General features: G+C 30.8%; 1 long non-coding RNA gene across 1 annotated transcript; it reads left to right on the top strand.

The window, feature by feature from the left end:
* The first annotated feature begins 14,037 nt into the window (after positions 1-14,037).
* Positions 14,038-14,954, top strand: LOC130940333 (uncharacterized). The gene is made up of 3 exons (XR_009070281.1): positions 14,038-14,246; positions 14,342-14,454; positions 14,554-14,954. It is a non-coding gene; the product is annotated as an uncharacterized LOC130940333 (long non-coding RNA).
* The last annotated feature ends 2,052 nt before the right edge of the window (positions 14,955-17,006 follow it).

The following is a 17,006-nucleotide window of genomic DNA, read 5'->3' as shown; positions in this document are numbered from 1 at the left end:
CTCCTACAATTAACAAAAAATTCAAGCACTTAAAGTACTAATAGAATATCATATAAAAGCACATAGTTATCAAGTAAAAAGTCATCAATTTCACATAAGAAACACCCAAGAAAAGTACATAAGATGCTCATGTATCACAACACCAAACTTAAGCTATTGCTTATCCTCAACAAAGCAATGAATCATGCCTTAATCATCAAAGTTTTAAAGCTTAAAACAGCAAGAGTAAATGGTAGCAATTCAAATGATTTTGGTTAGCCGTTTCACTTATGCACAATTCAATACAAATGGTTATAATCTTTCAACGCCTCTATCTAGATTAGATTATGGAATCCTTCCTTAACTCATCACCTTGAAGCAAGCTTATTTACTTTCTTTTCACCTTTTATTTTTGTTGGGTGCTTTGCACATTGAGTCTAGCTGTGACTCTAAATGTTTTGTCTCAAACTTTACTCGACACAAAAATATTACAAGGACTTGATTGGGGAGACCTTTGAGCTTACAATGTTCTTTTGACATTTTCCATCAGTGATGCCCAGAGCCTTTGACTTCTCTTTCTTTGGGGGGTGCTTTGCATATTGAGGTTAGGTGTGACTCTAAGTGCTTTGTTTTTAAACTTTTGCTTGATACATAAGCACCACAAGCACTTGACTTAGGAGGCTCTTTGAGCTCCTTTTTTTTCTTTCAATTCCCCAGTTAGTGGTAGTTAAAGCCTTAGACTTTTCTTTTAATCCCTTTTTGTTAATTATTATTCATTATATTTTGCTTCTCTAAGACTTTGTCAAATGTGAAGATCCCATAATAGTCCTCTAAACTAAGGTCCCAAACAATTTTGTTCAGTAAATATTGAACATTTCAATTAGTTTGGCTTTCCAAACTCACATTGTCATGCTCTCTATATTCAACACCTTGTTTCTTGTTGTTTCCTTCTTAGAACATGATCCTTGCTTGCTTTATGTAGCAAGCACAATTATAATTGTGGGTTGTGGTGAACAAGTCATGATAAATCACTTAAGAAACAGAAATCATAAATGCATTATATAAGATAGAATAGGATAACATACATGCACATAATTAAAAAGGAAGGAGGCAAATAGAATTCAACAACCTTAGTTATCATTGCCGTCATCTTCATCATCTTCCTCAACGTCCTGTTCATCACTTTTTAGGTTATGTAGAGCATAGCATCCAACATCAAACTTAGAATGGTTGCTTGTCCTAAAACAATAAAGAAAAATAGTGGTGATAGAAATAGGAATAATCATAATTATCTAGTAGAGGTAATTAAGTGATGTGAAAGCTTATTCAAATAAAACAAACAAAATTAAAAACAAAATGAAAGTAAAGATTAAACAACGTAAAATAAATAGGTTGCTAATATGTTTGAATGGGGGTGGACCTTGCATGGGTGAAGTGTGGCAATATCAAATTTGGTGTGAGAATACCAAACTTAGTGTGATACAATCAATGTGAAACTGGGCCAAGTACTCAATGAAATGCAAGCATCCTGTTGGTGTAGCAACACCAAACTTAATCCATGAAACACATACACAATTTTAAACAAAGCAAAAAGAAAGATGAAAGTAAATTATCTAAGGTTGGGTTGCCTCCCAACAAGCGCTTTTTTAACGTCAATAGTTTGATGGTTTATTTTTGCTAAAGTGGAGCTTGATCATAGTGTTCCAATGCTTCCTATTCACTGTGAATGTCTTCCTATTATCTTCATCCATGAGTTCAATGTGTTACAAGGAGAGGATCTTATTTACTGTGTAGGGTTCATACCATTTGTTGAACTTGTATGGCCAAATCCATAGTGGGAAAGAAAATTGCATCACTTGTTGTCCCGATGAAAAGTCACTTGTAGAGATCTTCTTACTTCTCCAGCTCCTGGGCATCTTCTTCTTGGGAGCTTTCCTTTCTTCATTTGATAATACCTATCCAACACTAAACTTAAGTTTTATGTCAGGGAGTTTTTGTTGATATCAAAGAGAGGCTTGGGTTGTAAATTCTTGTTAGTCTCATCAGGAGGTTCTTGGAGACTTGGATTAATTGATTCAATCTTTATACAATTTTTCTCTTCACTTGAATGATGTATGATTTTAAAAATATGAAAAACCAAGTGCTCATCATGCACCCTCAACATAATTCACCTTTCTTCACATATATTAGAGCTCTCTCAATGGCTAGAAATAATCTTCCTAAAATGATAGAGGTATTCTCATCCTCCTCCATGTCAAGAATCACAAAGTCTATTGAGAGAAAAAATTTTCTCACCTTAATCAAGACATTCTCAACCACTCCGTGTGCATGCTTGATTGATCTGTATGTCATTTGTAGAGCTATTCTTGTGGGGTTCATCTCTTGAATTTGAAGTTTTGTCATCACAGAGTGAGGCATCAAATTGATACTTGTCTTTAAATCACACAAGACTCTTTCAAAAGTTGTGTTTTCAATGGTACAGAAAATTTAAAAACTTTTAGGATATTTCTTCTTACTTGGCAAATTTTTTTGAATGATTGCACTACACTCTCTAGTCAATATAACTATTTGGCCTCTCTTGAAGGATCTTTTCTTGAACAATAATTCTTTCATGAATTTAACATACAGGGACATTTGTTCAAATGCTTCTATGAATAGAATGTTGATGTGTAAAGTCTTGAATATTTCAAAAAATTTTGAGTATTGCTTTCTCTTATTCTTCCTGTTGAACTTTTAAGGGTATGAACTTTTTGGCTTGTATTATTCTAGCATATTAACCTTGTCAATTGGTGACTCTTTTGAAGCTTGAAGTGAGGGTATAAGGGGACTAGTAGGCACGTGTTCTTCTTGAGTTATGATATTCTCTATTGCTTCTTCCTCTTGTTTGTAAGTGTTTGTAGTTTCCTTACCAACCACTTTACCACTCCTCAAACTTATAGCCTTGCATTCTTCTCCTAAATTTGAAATTGTGTTACTGAAAAAATATTTGTGGATTTTGATAATTGTTGAGCAATTTGTCCCACTTATATTTTTAAGTTTCTAATGAAGACTTTAATTTCTTGCATAAAATTTTGAGTGGTTTAATTTAGACAAAAGTGGAGGTTTGTTGGGAGAGTTTTTCTACGATAATTTCCATATGAAAAAGCTTTTGAGGAAATTGTGATTTTTGTGATGGTTGGGGAGGTTGTGAGGATTAGTAGTTGTGATGAGGGTTGCCAGATTGATGGTGAGAGTTGAAGTTATTTTGGTGATGGTTGTTGTTAAAATTATTTTGGTGGGGGTTATTACTGAAATTGGGTTGCCTCTGTCCTTGATTTCTCCACCTAAAGTAAGAGTGATTTTTTCACCCAAGATTGTATGTCTTAGAGAAAGGGTTATTGTTGAATGGTCTTGAAGAATTTTTCATATAATTCAATTGCTATAGAGAAAATTGGCCAAACTCATATCCTTCACCTTGAGAACTTTCTCCACTCATATAATAAAAAGCATCTTGTGTATTCACTTTAGAGATTTGTATATTCCCAAATTGTTGAGTAGTGGCATTAATTTATTGGGCTAGAAGAGTGTCGAGTGCATCCAACTCTATCACTCTTTTTTTATTATTCTTTCGAAGGAGTATAAGTATTAATTATTAGCCACCATTTTAATCAACTCCAATATTTTATTAGTGGTCTTCTTTATATGTAATGTAGTAATATAGTTACATTTGTGTAATTTACGTACATGAAAGGAAGTAATAAAAAATAAAAAAATTTAAACGATTATTGATAATTATTCTAAAAAATAAGAAGTTCTCAATAAAAAAAATTATTAATTTAAATTGGTATTTAATATACATATTATCAACAGTTTAACGTGTCATATAATTATAATTTATTAATTTCAAAAAAAATTATTAATAAAATGACTAATCAATCTTACTAAATTAACTATCAAAATGGGTGGGCACAATTTAAAACGGTAGCGTAAAATCTTTTAAAACAAACGGGGTGGTTCCATGTCATGTTTTCAATTTGGCAAAAAAACAAATGCAACATTGGCAAAACCGTGACTTTGGGATATAGTTACACTGATAGTAACTCAAAATTTATAATTGTTATATTTATAGTCACTGTTTTAAAATGTAATTACATAACAAAAATATTGTAGTGTTTAATTTTATTCTAAATTATTTGTTAATTGGTTGTACGTCTTTGTATACAGTGGCAGTCTAATAGAGATAAATAATTTTAGAGTAAAATATTATTTTAATTTTTAATATTTAAGATAAGTCTTAATTTTAATTTTAATATGTGAAACATTATATTTTCATTCCAAATATTTTGTTTGGTTTTATTTAAGTTTTTGGTCAAAATTAATTTTTTTTTTAAAATATCATTTTTATTTATTATTATCTTTTTTTTAGAGTAAAGTATCATTTTTGTTCTCAACGTTTGGGATAAATTCTATTTGTGTCCCTAACATTTAAATCGTCTTATTTGTATCCCTAACGTTTATAAAAGTGATTCAATGTTATCCTACTATCAATTATACTAACGAATCAGATTATATTTTTCAATTATTCTTACTTGAATGTATTCATTTTCAATTAGGTCTCACTTAGATGTGTTCGATTTTAATATTATACTCACTATTTGTGTTTAAATTCAATTATGTCCCTAAAAAGTGAATTATGTAAATATTGTAGGAATTAGTTTCAACTTTTGATGAGCTATTTTTCGAAGTGGATCATCAATTCTATCCCAGACATTTGTATTCTAACTTCAAGAAGAGATTTTTAAAACTCAAATTAAAGCGTTCATGATGTGTAATTTACGGCAGGATAACATTGAATCACTTTTACAAACATTAGGGATACAAATAGGACGATTTAAACGTTAAAGATACAAATAAAATTTACCCCAAACATTAAGAACAAAAACGATACTTTATTCTTTCTTTTATTATACCATTACTTTTATTTTCAAATCACTACAACAACTACTATATGACTACTATAATTACAATTTTTGTTGTTATTTAAAAAAATCATAATAAAAAAGTGTATTTGTAAAAAAAATTAATTTTAATTAGAAAACTAAAAAAAATAAAATAAAATATTTTGAATAAAAATAAAACGTCTCAAATATTATAAATAAAATTAGGATTTAATTTAAATATTAAAAATTAAAATAATATTTTATCCTAAATTATAATACGAGAACAAAAATATATAAATTTTATGAATTTATAAAATAAAAATTTAAATATTTATATTAGTGTTAACCTTAATATGGGTCTTAAAATACGTGTTAATTAAATCCAAAATGAAATTGTTTACCCTACCAATGTTATAAACCTAAACAACATTACGTCGTCTGTTGTGGTGGAATAAACCCGAAGAGGCTCCAACCCCAAATCCCAAGTGCCACTTTCTTGCGAAAATAGATCTTTTCTAATTTTTTTAATATTTAAAAAAATAAAATAATTTTTTATTATTAATTTTATAAATAAAACTAAAATTAAATATAAAAAATAATAAAAAATTAAAAATCACAATTGATACTATCCATTTTTTTTTTTTGCCAGAAAAAATCTACTCTCCTTTCTTGCGGATCCTGCCTTTTTGTGGTACCCATGACTCCCGCTGTCTCAATGAGTCCATATCTTCCTATCTGATCATCTAGTCAACTAATTTTGTTCTACTTTTTTCCCTTTTCTTATCCTATGCAAGGGGATATTATTAAAAAAGAAATAATTTCTTTCTTTAAAAAAATATATGTAATGAACTCCTCTTTTGTTTTTGTTTTTTTTTTTTTAAACTTATCTTGAACTCCTTTGAAGATGCATATGAGTGATATTATGGATTGTCTGTATAATACTCTCTTTATTTATGAGAATACTTTCTATTTTTTAAGTTCAATATTATTTAATGTTTTTATTTTATAAATTATAATATTAATGTCATTTACAAGTACTAATATATTAATTGACACTAACATACCTATTAATTTATTATTTCATTCATTAAATATGTATGATAATAATAAATAATAACTATAAGATTATTAAGAGAGTAAATACAACAAAAAGTATTTTTATTGATAGATAGATATAAATGTCACTTTGTTAACATAATGATACAAACCTAGATGTACCCGTAAGATATTTTTATATTTATAATGCATTAAAATTAAATTATATCAAGAATTAGTAAATATGTATGATTATCTAATTTTTCTGTCGTAATCATGCATATTCTTGAATTTAATGGGTTAATAATGTAAAGTAATATATTAGATTAATGGTAAATAATTATTTATTTAAATGAAATCAATATATTTAAAGTATTAATTTGATGATAACAATAATATTATAAAAATTACCTTAATTATAAATAGGTTTAATTATTCTACAAGTTTCTATAATTTTACTAAAATTTCAATTAGACCTTCTTATACTTTTTTTTCTTTTCAATTAGATTTTTATATCATTTAATTTTTTTTAATTAAATTCCTGGCGTTACAAAAACATTTGAAATAACAGAACATTCTATTAAAAATTGAATATTTTAAAGTTAAGTATACTAGATTTAAATAAGACATCTGAACATTTTTTAAATTCTAAAATTACCATTTTCTTTTCTATCTTCAACGCTTCTTTAATTAGTATCAATTCATTTCACTACCAAAAAAATGATGAATGCCATCGGATTTACCATCACAGAGTAGCCGCAGATTTATTGGCAAATTTACTGATGAGTTAGGTGTCAAATTCGTCAGGTCAAATTATTTCCGGTAGATTTACGATTCCACCGGTAACGTCGCCGGTAATAATTGGAGGAAACATAAAAAAATTGTCGCGTCCTTTAGGGTCGGATTTACCGGTGGAAAAATATGATGGTGGACCCACTTATTGAAATGCTTCATTTTGGCAACCTGCAATACGTTACCGTCGAATTTTTTCAACGTTATAACCAACGGTAACTATGCCGTAAAATTGAAGTGCGAACCCTCTTCACCTTCATTCAAATTTGTCTCTCTCTCTCTCTCTCTGTAACCCTATCGCCTCCCACTCTCTCTCTACTCCTCTCATCTCCCTGGTAGTCCCTCCTCTCCGGGAGCAACTCCTCGTCATTTTCGTGTCACCATTGTAGTTGTCGGATTCTGATCGAGCTACTAACGCTGCTGCTGCCACCACTAACGCCGCTACTTCTGCCGCCGCCTATATTGCTGTCGTCTACATCGCTTCTTCTTCTCAGCTCTGGTGTTCTTCTTCAGGTAATGCTTCTGAACTTAGGGTTTTCTGAAATTTTGATTTGTTGATATAATTTTTAAGGTTTATTTTCTGTTTTGAGACTTTTGATTATTGTTGATTATTTAGTTCTGAACTTAGGGTACTGAACTTATTTTAAACTTAGGATTTTCTAAAATTCTGAAATTAGGATACTGAACCTGTTTAGTTTCAATTTTAATTATAACATATTCTGATTTGTGTTCCTTATTTAGTCTGAACTTAGGGTACTAAATTTGTTTTAAACTTAGGATTTTCTAAAATTTTGAAATTAGGATACTGAACTTGTTTAGTTTTAATTTTAATTAGAACATGTTTTAATTTATGTTCTTTATTTAGTTCTGAACTTAGGGTACTAAACTTATTTAGTTTCAATTTTAACTAGAACTTATTCTGATTTTTTATTTTTGTTCCTTATTTAGTTCTGAACTTAAGGTACTGAACTTGTTTTGAACTTAGAATTTTCTAAAATTCTGAACTTAGGGTATTGAAATTGTTTAGTTTCAATTTTAATTAGAACTTGTTCTGATTTCTGTTCCTTATTTAGTTCTGAACTTAGGGTACCGAACTTGTTTTGAATTTAGAATTTTCTAAAATTCAGCACTTAGGGTACTAAAATTATTTAGTTTCAATTTTAATTAGAACATGTTTTGATTTTTTTTCTTATTTAGTTCTGAATTTAGGGTACTAAACTTGTTTTGAACTTAGAATTTTCTAAAATTTTGAAATTAGGGCACTGAACTTGTTTAGTTTCAATTTTAATTACCATCGAATTGTATTTGTTTTTCGACAGTAATTTCGATGGTACCCAATATTTTTCTTGCAGTGTTCCATAACATAATCCTTAACCATCTCTGACTCTGACCCTTCACTATTGTCCTGTTTTCACTACCAATTTCTGCTAGAACCACTGCCATTACTGCCACCCTTCCACCTATGATTCGCATTCTCTACACTCACCGCTACAAGAAACTCGCCAGATACCGTCGGATTTACCGGCGAATTTTTCAAATGGATCCACCGGTAACCTGTTTATCGTCGAATTTAGTGGCGGAATAAATTCGACGGTATAAAACCTTGTCGGTAATTATCTACCAGCGAATTTTTTCGTCCGCCACTAATTATCGACAGATTTAGCAGCAGATATAAACCTTTAATTGGCAAAATCTTTCGGATTTATCCCCCAATAAATCTGACAATAAACTTAAATTTTAATTTTTTTAAAAATTATTTAAAAATTTAATATATAATTTTAAATATTAAAATCCAATAATTTTTAACTTAACAAAATTAAAAATTATGTGTGTGACGTTGTTTTTCCATAAAACTAATGGAAAAAGCTATAATCTCTCTCCAAAAATTAGAAGTAAATTTATAACTTTACATAATAAAAAAAGGATTAAAAAATAGACCATCATACAAAGATTACTAGTTTAGTATCAAAAGAATAACACCGCACAACACATTTTATACAACAATCAACACTTTAAAAAGTAAAATATTGAACAAACCAGTATTAGTTTAGTCATCAATCAAAAATAAACACATTATTCTAAACCTTATGACAAAGTTAGAACCACCTCACAATGTAATTATGAAACATGTTATCCACTTACAATCAAAAGCATATTCCAAGTAAGACATTAAAGCATAAAAGGGACTCTATATTTTCTTTATTTGGAAATAAGGATGGTGGAAATAGGTGGATATACAAACTGAGAAACGTATCAAGGATAAACAATGTACAAGGTGCAGTACCTTGGTAGTCATCTACAGTAGGGTTATGTGCTCAGTAGCCTGCGACAAGAATGGTAAAAAGAAACTAGTTAAAAAATTATGTTAATAACATCATAAATAGGAGTCCAGAGAAATCCAAAGAAAAAGAGTCAAGGAAAGAAATTCGTCAATCAAATTTATCAACAATTAAATTGATATTAAGGTAATCCAAAATCAATTATAAATTATTAAATACAATTAACAAGAGAGCAAGATGTAACTCAAAACCATTTATCTACACAAACACATTATTAAAAACCAATTAAATCAACTAATTATAGAAAATAGAAAAGAACGAACCAGAAATAGGACAGCTAAGAAGAAGCAAACTTAAAAGCACGGGCGAAATAGCCGAGTAGGATAACCAGAAGCAGCGAAAATAGAAGGGGACACAAGTAGCAAATGAAACAACCGCGAGCAGGGGAACCAGAAGTAAGGGCGGACTTGAATAGTGGTTCAAAAAAGCGGCTAGGGCAAAAAAGGGATTAGGATTTTTTTTATTAAAAAAAAACTGTATGAAATAGAGAGAGAGATGTGGGCAACCTACTTAGACGACAGAGGAGAGACACAACTCCGGTGACAAAGGGAGAAGCGGCAGCAGCTCTTCCAACAATAGCGAAGACAGAGGGAACAACTTCGTTTGAGGCAACGAAACATAATCCAGGCAACTCCACACAAACTTAGAGGATAATAGAGGTGGGCAGTGCTGGCAGAGTGTGGCTGGAGGGGCTGCTGAAGGTAGTTATAGTGGAGAGAGAAGAGAGAGGAGAATGGGGGAGAGAGAAGGGTGTTCTTGAAAGTAAGGGAGGGAGGGGAGCGCGTTTTGTATTTAGCTAAAATTTACCGTCGGATTTAGTAGCAGATTATCAGATGATAATAGTTTCTAGTGCGCCAAAACATAGCGTTCCACTAATTGGATTTACCGGTGGAAAAATCCGATGGTAACTCTATCCCTAATTTTCGTGACTTTTTTTATTTTTTCTTCCAATAATTATCCGCAAACGTAAATCCGCCGGTAATGGTTTGATTTGACGAATTTGACTTATTTTCCGCCAATAAATCCGATAATAAAATTGCCGCTAACATGCGACGGTATTCAGCATTTTCTTGTAGTGCATCTCATCAAACAACCCATCTGACAAGGCATTACCTTTCTCCAACCTCACCTTTAGCGAACTGCACATCTGAATCCAAAATTCTCACGGCAGTAAAAGACCTTTCCAAATCAAATATAGCAGTAGTTCGCCACACTCTCCAGCACCGAACCACGATCACACTCTTCATCAGCACCGCAGCCACCACCACAACCACCACCGTGAACTTCCTCCTCCACCACCACAACGCCAACCTCCTCCTTCCCTGACAAGCCTAAAATCCTCAATTTGAGTCCTAAACTCAGAATCCAACAAAATATTACTCAATTTAATGTCACTGTAAATCACTGGAGGGTCACAACAATTGTGCAAGTACTCCAACCTTTGGCACTGAAACTACAACGTTGAAGCGCATTTTCTAGTTCATAAGCTTGGGAAACTGCGTCGTGCGCCATCGTCGTGTTGAGTGGTTCTGCCATAGTGGAGGTCGTCGTCTTCCTCATCCGGTTCTTTCCCACCACGTACGATCGCCAACGTTCAGAGCTCGTATTCCGGTAGGTTGGTTCTTAAATCAAAAACTCCAATTGCAAATCTAAAATTTTTGTTGAGATTTGAATTTGTCGTGGTTTTATTGTTGATGAGTTGCTCTCTTTCCGTCCATTGTCGCAGTTAGTTTTTGAATATTTTGATGTGTTATGAGTTCTGTTAAATGAATTGGAGATGGGTTTCTGTTGAAATTTCTTGTAAAATGTGCATATAAGGCTAGAATTCTATGAATTTAGCAGTAGAAATATAACTTTTAATTAGAGGCCACTTTTGGTAATAGAATTGAAGGCTCCCTGTGCTCTGCTTGAATATTGTTGCAGGTTCTAATGCATACTAATTTCTTTTGTGATGCTATTTGCTTTTGACTTTGTTATTATTGGGTGAAATTGTGTTGCACATGCTGCATTAGGTAGTACCACTAGAGTGTCATCGGTGTACTCCCCCATGAACTCCTTAAGCTTCTCTTTCACACTCTCCTTCAGCTTCGCCGCACCATCGATGGTAAAATTCACCTTGAAAGCATGATCCCTATCATTTCTTTCTGCTATGTAGAAAAGGAGTTTATTGGTAGAAAGAGGATAATGACAGAGAAGGAAGGTGAGGAGATGCTGGAGGAGGAAGAAGAGGAGAAGGAGTACAAGTACTAGTAGAAGGCGATAAGGGTGAAAATTATAAGTGTAGGATATGAGTAATAAATAGATTCATATTTTACTAACATTTTTTAGATATTTAATGTTAATAGGAATTTAATTGAAAAAAAATAAATGCTATAGCTAGGAATTCACTTAAAAAAAATAAAAACCTAATTAAAAATTTGATAAAATTATAATAATTTATAGAGTAATTAAATCTTATAAATATTTAATGGAACCATTTTCTAATAGAAAGAATAATATAATAAGCATCACAATAAGATGCAAGCTATATGATATAAAGAGCTTGTTTCGATGTTGATAGAAAAAAAAATCACTAAAAAATATTTTTATTTTTTAGTATATTTGACAAAATTTAATAATAAAAATAAAAATATTAAACAACAAAAAAATTTTAGAAGTTATAATTTATTTTTTTAAAGGATATTTTTTATTTTAAAAAATATATTTTAATATTATAAATAAATAAAAAATATTTTTATATAATTGTACTCAAATATAATTATTAAATAAAACAAATACTTTTACATAAAACATTTAAATATAAAATCATTTTTATTTTTTTAAAACATCTTTTAAAAAAAATCTTTTTATAAAAACTCGTCTAAATAAGCCCGAAGCCATATAGCGAGATTGCCTTATTGATGAAATTAAAGTATATATTTACTTTTGTACGAAACACTAATCACACTAACTAATACAATAATACCTACAATATGAACCAAAATTCCAAACACAGAATCATCAGATGAAACAATAATCCTATACAGTAAACACTCAAATTAGATTTTAGAAAATTTTAAATAAATACTTTAATTTTTAACAAATTTTTATTATTTTAAAAATCTTCAGATGAACTTATTGTAAATAATAAATTATCTTATAATAATATTTTTTAAAAATCTAATTATTTTATAATAGAATTTATTAAAAATTTATTTAGCCAATATATATATTAAAATTTTTTTATCCAACAATTCCACAGCTGCAAGCTATAACATTGATTCATAATTCGGAGTACCCTATAACGATTTATTTACTTCAATTCTTATGCATATAATCTTTCTTAGACTACAATAATTTATGTTTATCAGTGTTCATCGCGATAAGGTATAAGGAATTTATATGAAAATTTTAAAATTTTCGTAGCCTATAACAATTTACATAAATTAAAATTAAGACTGAAATATAAACTATTTGAGAATATTACATTTATATAAATTTAAATTCTAATTGTTTTAATCATGTAAATTGCTCATAAAATTATTATAGTTTTTGTCAAATTTTTCTGCATATAACAATAAATTTTATTAATATGTATTTTAAAAATATATTTTAAGAGTATCATCAAAAAAGTTCTACTAAAATGTTTTATAAAATAATTCTTTGTATTAATGAATTAAACATATCAAAACTTTAAAAATATTTTTTTATTATACTCTTATATGTGGTATTAAGATATATTTTAGCTACATACTATAATAATTTAGGTTTCTCGTTGACTTTTGTTATCATTTGTCAACGTATAAATAAAGGATGGCGCGTATACATGGCTGATATATATGCAGATTTCATTATCAAAGAGAGTAGAAGAGAGGCGGGTTTGGTGGCCGTTGGTAGTGGTTTATTCGGTGGCCAATATCCTTTTCCCTTTTAATTATTATATGCTATGATTACATAGAAATAGCAAATAAGAAAGATATATATCATAAGATCAAAATATTATTTTTTTTCTTAAAAGGAATAGAGTTATAATGCGAGTAAAGCCTTACACTATATTGGAATGCCAAAAGAAAATGAGAGAAAAGAACGAAGCATGCATGTGATCTTTTTCTTACCAATCATATATTTCATATCATGTATGTAGTATATACACTAAACTAAGTGTTTAAGACGACACCAATTATTATAGTTTTATATCTTTAGCTTCACTTGCTTGTTAATCAATTTTACACTTGACTTTTGTTATTATTATTATGTTTTTGTTCCAATTAAGAGTTTTGTATAATGTAAGAAACCATCATTTTGCTTATGATTGAAAATGCTTTCCTTGGCATTTATTTATTTATTTAACTAATTATTTATTTATTTAAATGTCTAATTTCGAAAGTACCAAACATTTGAATTTTGGCCCAGTGCTAAAAGCTAGTACCTAAGTAACAATAAGAACGTTTAATTTTAAAACGTTTATGTTTGATTGAGAAAAATAATTAATGATATTATGTGATATATTTCATTATTGGCTAAGAGATAGATTGATTACTACTTTTCAAAATTATTGAATAATTTAATTATTCAATATAAACTTAAATAACAATAGGGATACTTTAGAAAATTTAAGTTATTCAATGTCATGTATGTTAGTTTAAGAATTAATGGTTGAGTCTTTTTTTCAAGATATTCTGATTTTTTATTAAAAAAAAAAAACTAGTATATTATTACAATAAAATAGTCTAAATATCGTGTTTAAAACTGAATTCACTACGAATCAGGTTTTCCAAAACATAGAAAAAATAAAGTATGAACGAAAGTAAAGAGAGAATATCGAAGAAGAAAAACTTTCAAGAATCAATTCGATGTTGCTGGTTTTTATTTCTTGTGAATTCTGACACGAGATTTATTGTCTGGGCCAGAATTTTCTCAGGTCCTTTTCTTCTTCTATCAAATACTAAGGAGTTCATATCCAACCATAACCCCAAAGAAGGTAATCTATTCGAGTCATATTCAATCTGTGCTCACTTTCATTTGTCATTATTGCCACAACATCTATCCACCACTATCGAGGTTGAAGAAAGCTGTTCCTGAAAATTGCACTTGTCATTAGAGAGTTGTTCCAAATTTTTGCGACTTCTGGACAAAAGAATCAGCGGAGGCAGGACTGATTCCGGAGCAGTAGAGCATCGAGAACAACGTGGGTCAGCCTGAGGTTTGCACCCATGAATCTTTTCTTTCACTGCTAAGCCATTGTGAATTAATTTTCAGATGAAAATTCTAATTTTTTACTAACTGTTAATCTTCCAGATGGTTTTCTAGATTCTCTTTTCTCTAAATTGTTCATGGAGTATTTTGAAGTTGGATGGAAGAAGAGATATGCGATTTGATAGCCAGGTTTTGTAGAGTACTCACCGGAGCTAGTATGTATCCAAATTAGTCTGTCTTCACCTTCTTCAATTTTTGTTTGGCATATTTTGAAATTGGTTTCACTGATGAAAAATTGCATTTATTTTGTTCAGGTTTCATGTTCCCAAATCATCCATCAATTGTTTTACCCATAATAATTGTTGGTTGCCCAGCTCATTTGATGGAAATCAGAAAGGGGGTTCATCTCCGAACCAAGGATCTTCACATAGCTTCACCATCCCTTGCGGAGAGATTGGCCATTTCATGTCCTTTTTCAAAATATTTCTTCCCTCCAAGAGACTCTGCCATGCCTAAGATGGTCTATTTTCTTTTTTTGCTTCAAGAAAAGAAGTTAGCCTATAATATTTATTTCTAAAGATTTTGTAGAATAGAGAATGGGGCTTGATTAATAATCTCCATCCCTGTTTTGCCAACATCACTAGATTTAAAGTTTTTAGGTCTTTGAATCCCAAATTACCTTCCTGTTTATTTCTGCTTAATGTATCCCAGCTGAGCCAGTGCATCTTCCTTTGATTATGTTTCTACCCCTATCAAAAATTTATCATCAACCTATGTAGGTCATCGATTAATGTCTCAGGCAGCGTAAAATAACTTAGCGAGTATATAGGAATAGCAGTGCCTATTACTTTGATTAGGATTTCTCTTTCACTAATTGATAGTAGATTTCTCTTCCAGTAATTCAGTTTTTTGGTGACTTTGTCCTTCACGTAAGCAAAAGTCTCCTTCTTCGATCTATTAACCATGGAGGGAAAGCCTAAATATTTATCTTGAGTACCCATATTTGGAACTCCAAGTAGATCCGCCAACTCGCTTCTTACCTCCTGTTGAGTATTCTTGCTAAAAAATACTACTGATTTGTTCAAATTGACTTTTTGGCCACTTAGGTTATTGTACAGCTCTAAAATGGCTTATAAATTAATGCAACTTTGCTAGTTTGTCTTGCAAAATAGGATAGAATCATCTACGAATAATAGATGATTGATGGTTGGGCATGTACTGTTCAACCGAAGCCTCTGAAACAAGTTATTCTGTTCTCCTTTGTAGAGCAAATAAAAAAGTCCCTCTACACATTAAAAATAGGTATGGGGAGAGGAGATCTCCTTGTCGGAGCCCTCTAGTTGGCTTGAAAAAACCAATGGTGAACCATCCACAATAACATAATAAGAAATAGTTGACACACTCCTTCATCCACTCTATCCATCTATTACAGAAATCCAATTTCTCCACAATAAACCATACAAAACTCCACTTTACACGATCATAGACGTGACACATATCGAGTTTTAGAGCTATGTCATTATCATCATAGATTTTATTTTTCAAAAAATGAATACATTCATGCGCCACCAGAATATTATCACTAATTAGTCTACCCCGGATGAAAGTACTTTGATTATCACTAATAATTCTGCTCATAAGTAGTTGCATTTTATGAATAAGAATTTTAGAAATAATCTTGTAGAAAACTGTGCTTAGACTAATAGGTTTGATTTGAGGCATCATCATAGCATTAGGCACTTTGGTATCAAACAAATTTGTGTATGATTAAAACTCTTTAGAATTCTGTTACCTCCAAAAAAGCTTTTAACAGCTCGACAAATATCTCCCTTATTTATACTCCAATAGTGCTAATAACATTTAGCGGTGAATCTGTCATCACCTGGAGTTGCTTCAGCATTAATTGAAAATACTACTTTCTTAATCTCATTTTCAATAATCGACCTTGTTAGCCCTCTGTTAGTTTTAGCTGAAATTTTTTTGTTTACTCCCCCCAAAGCTTCTGATGGATCATTAGGATAACTTAACAGGCCCTCAAAGTAACTATGTGCTCTCTCTCCAATAGTCTCGGGAGTAGTACACCACTGCCCATCTTCATCCTCTAGTTTTCGGATGTTATTCCTTTAATTCCTTTCTTGATGCTTGGAATGAAAAAATCTAGTATTCTTGTCACCCATGTCAGCCAATTCACCCTTGATTTTTCCTTCTAGAACTGCTCTTCCATAGCATAAGCTTCTGCCAATTGATCTTCCAGCCACAGGATTTCCTCCTTCTCGTACCCATTCGGCTGTTCTTTCATGATTGAAAGGTTGTCTTCTAATTGTTCCATAGTTCTCCTGCTATTTCCTACCCCAGAGAATTACCATTTCACCAACTCATGTCTGCAGCATTTGAGTTTCTAAAATAATTGGAACATAACCGATCCACTCACCCTCATTTGCCAGTTTTCCTTTACAATTGTAACCACTGCCTCCATCCTGCACCACCTCTCTTAGAAACAAAACCGTCCCTTGCCTCTACAAGTCTCCGAATTAGTGAAGTAAGAGCGGTCTATAATTTGATTCGTTGTCATCAAGATGTGTAATAGTAGCCATAGCCCATAGGATATTCTTCTCGGAGTTTTAAAGAGATTAGTAACTTATCCAGTCTTTCCTTTATTGCTCTATCTTGACAACTCTGGTTCCACCATGTATACTTATCTCCAATATATCCTGCATCAATCAATCCTCTCCTGTTGATAAACTCTTGAAAATTCTGCATTGCTTGA

Source organism: Arachis stenosperma, chromosome 7 (genome assembly GCF_014773155.1).
Source record: "Arachis stenosperma cultivar V10309 chromosome 7, arast.V10309.gnm1.PFL2, whole genome shotgun sequence".
Classification (NCBI taxonomy): domain Eukaryota; kingdom Viridiplantae; phylum Streptophyta; class Magnoliopsida; order Fabales; family Fabaceae; genus Arachis; species Arachis stenosperma.
Note: the sequence above shows the minus strand (reverse complement) of the source record. Positions and strands in the feature narration are given on the sequence as shown.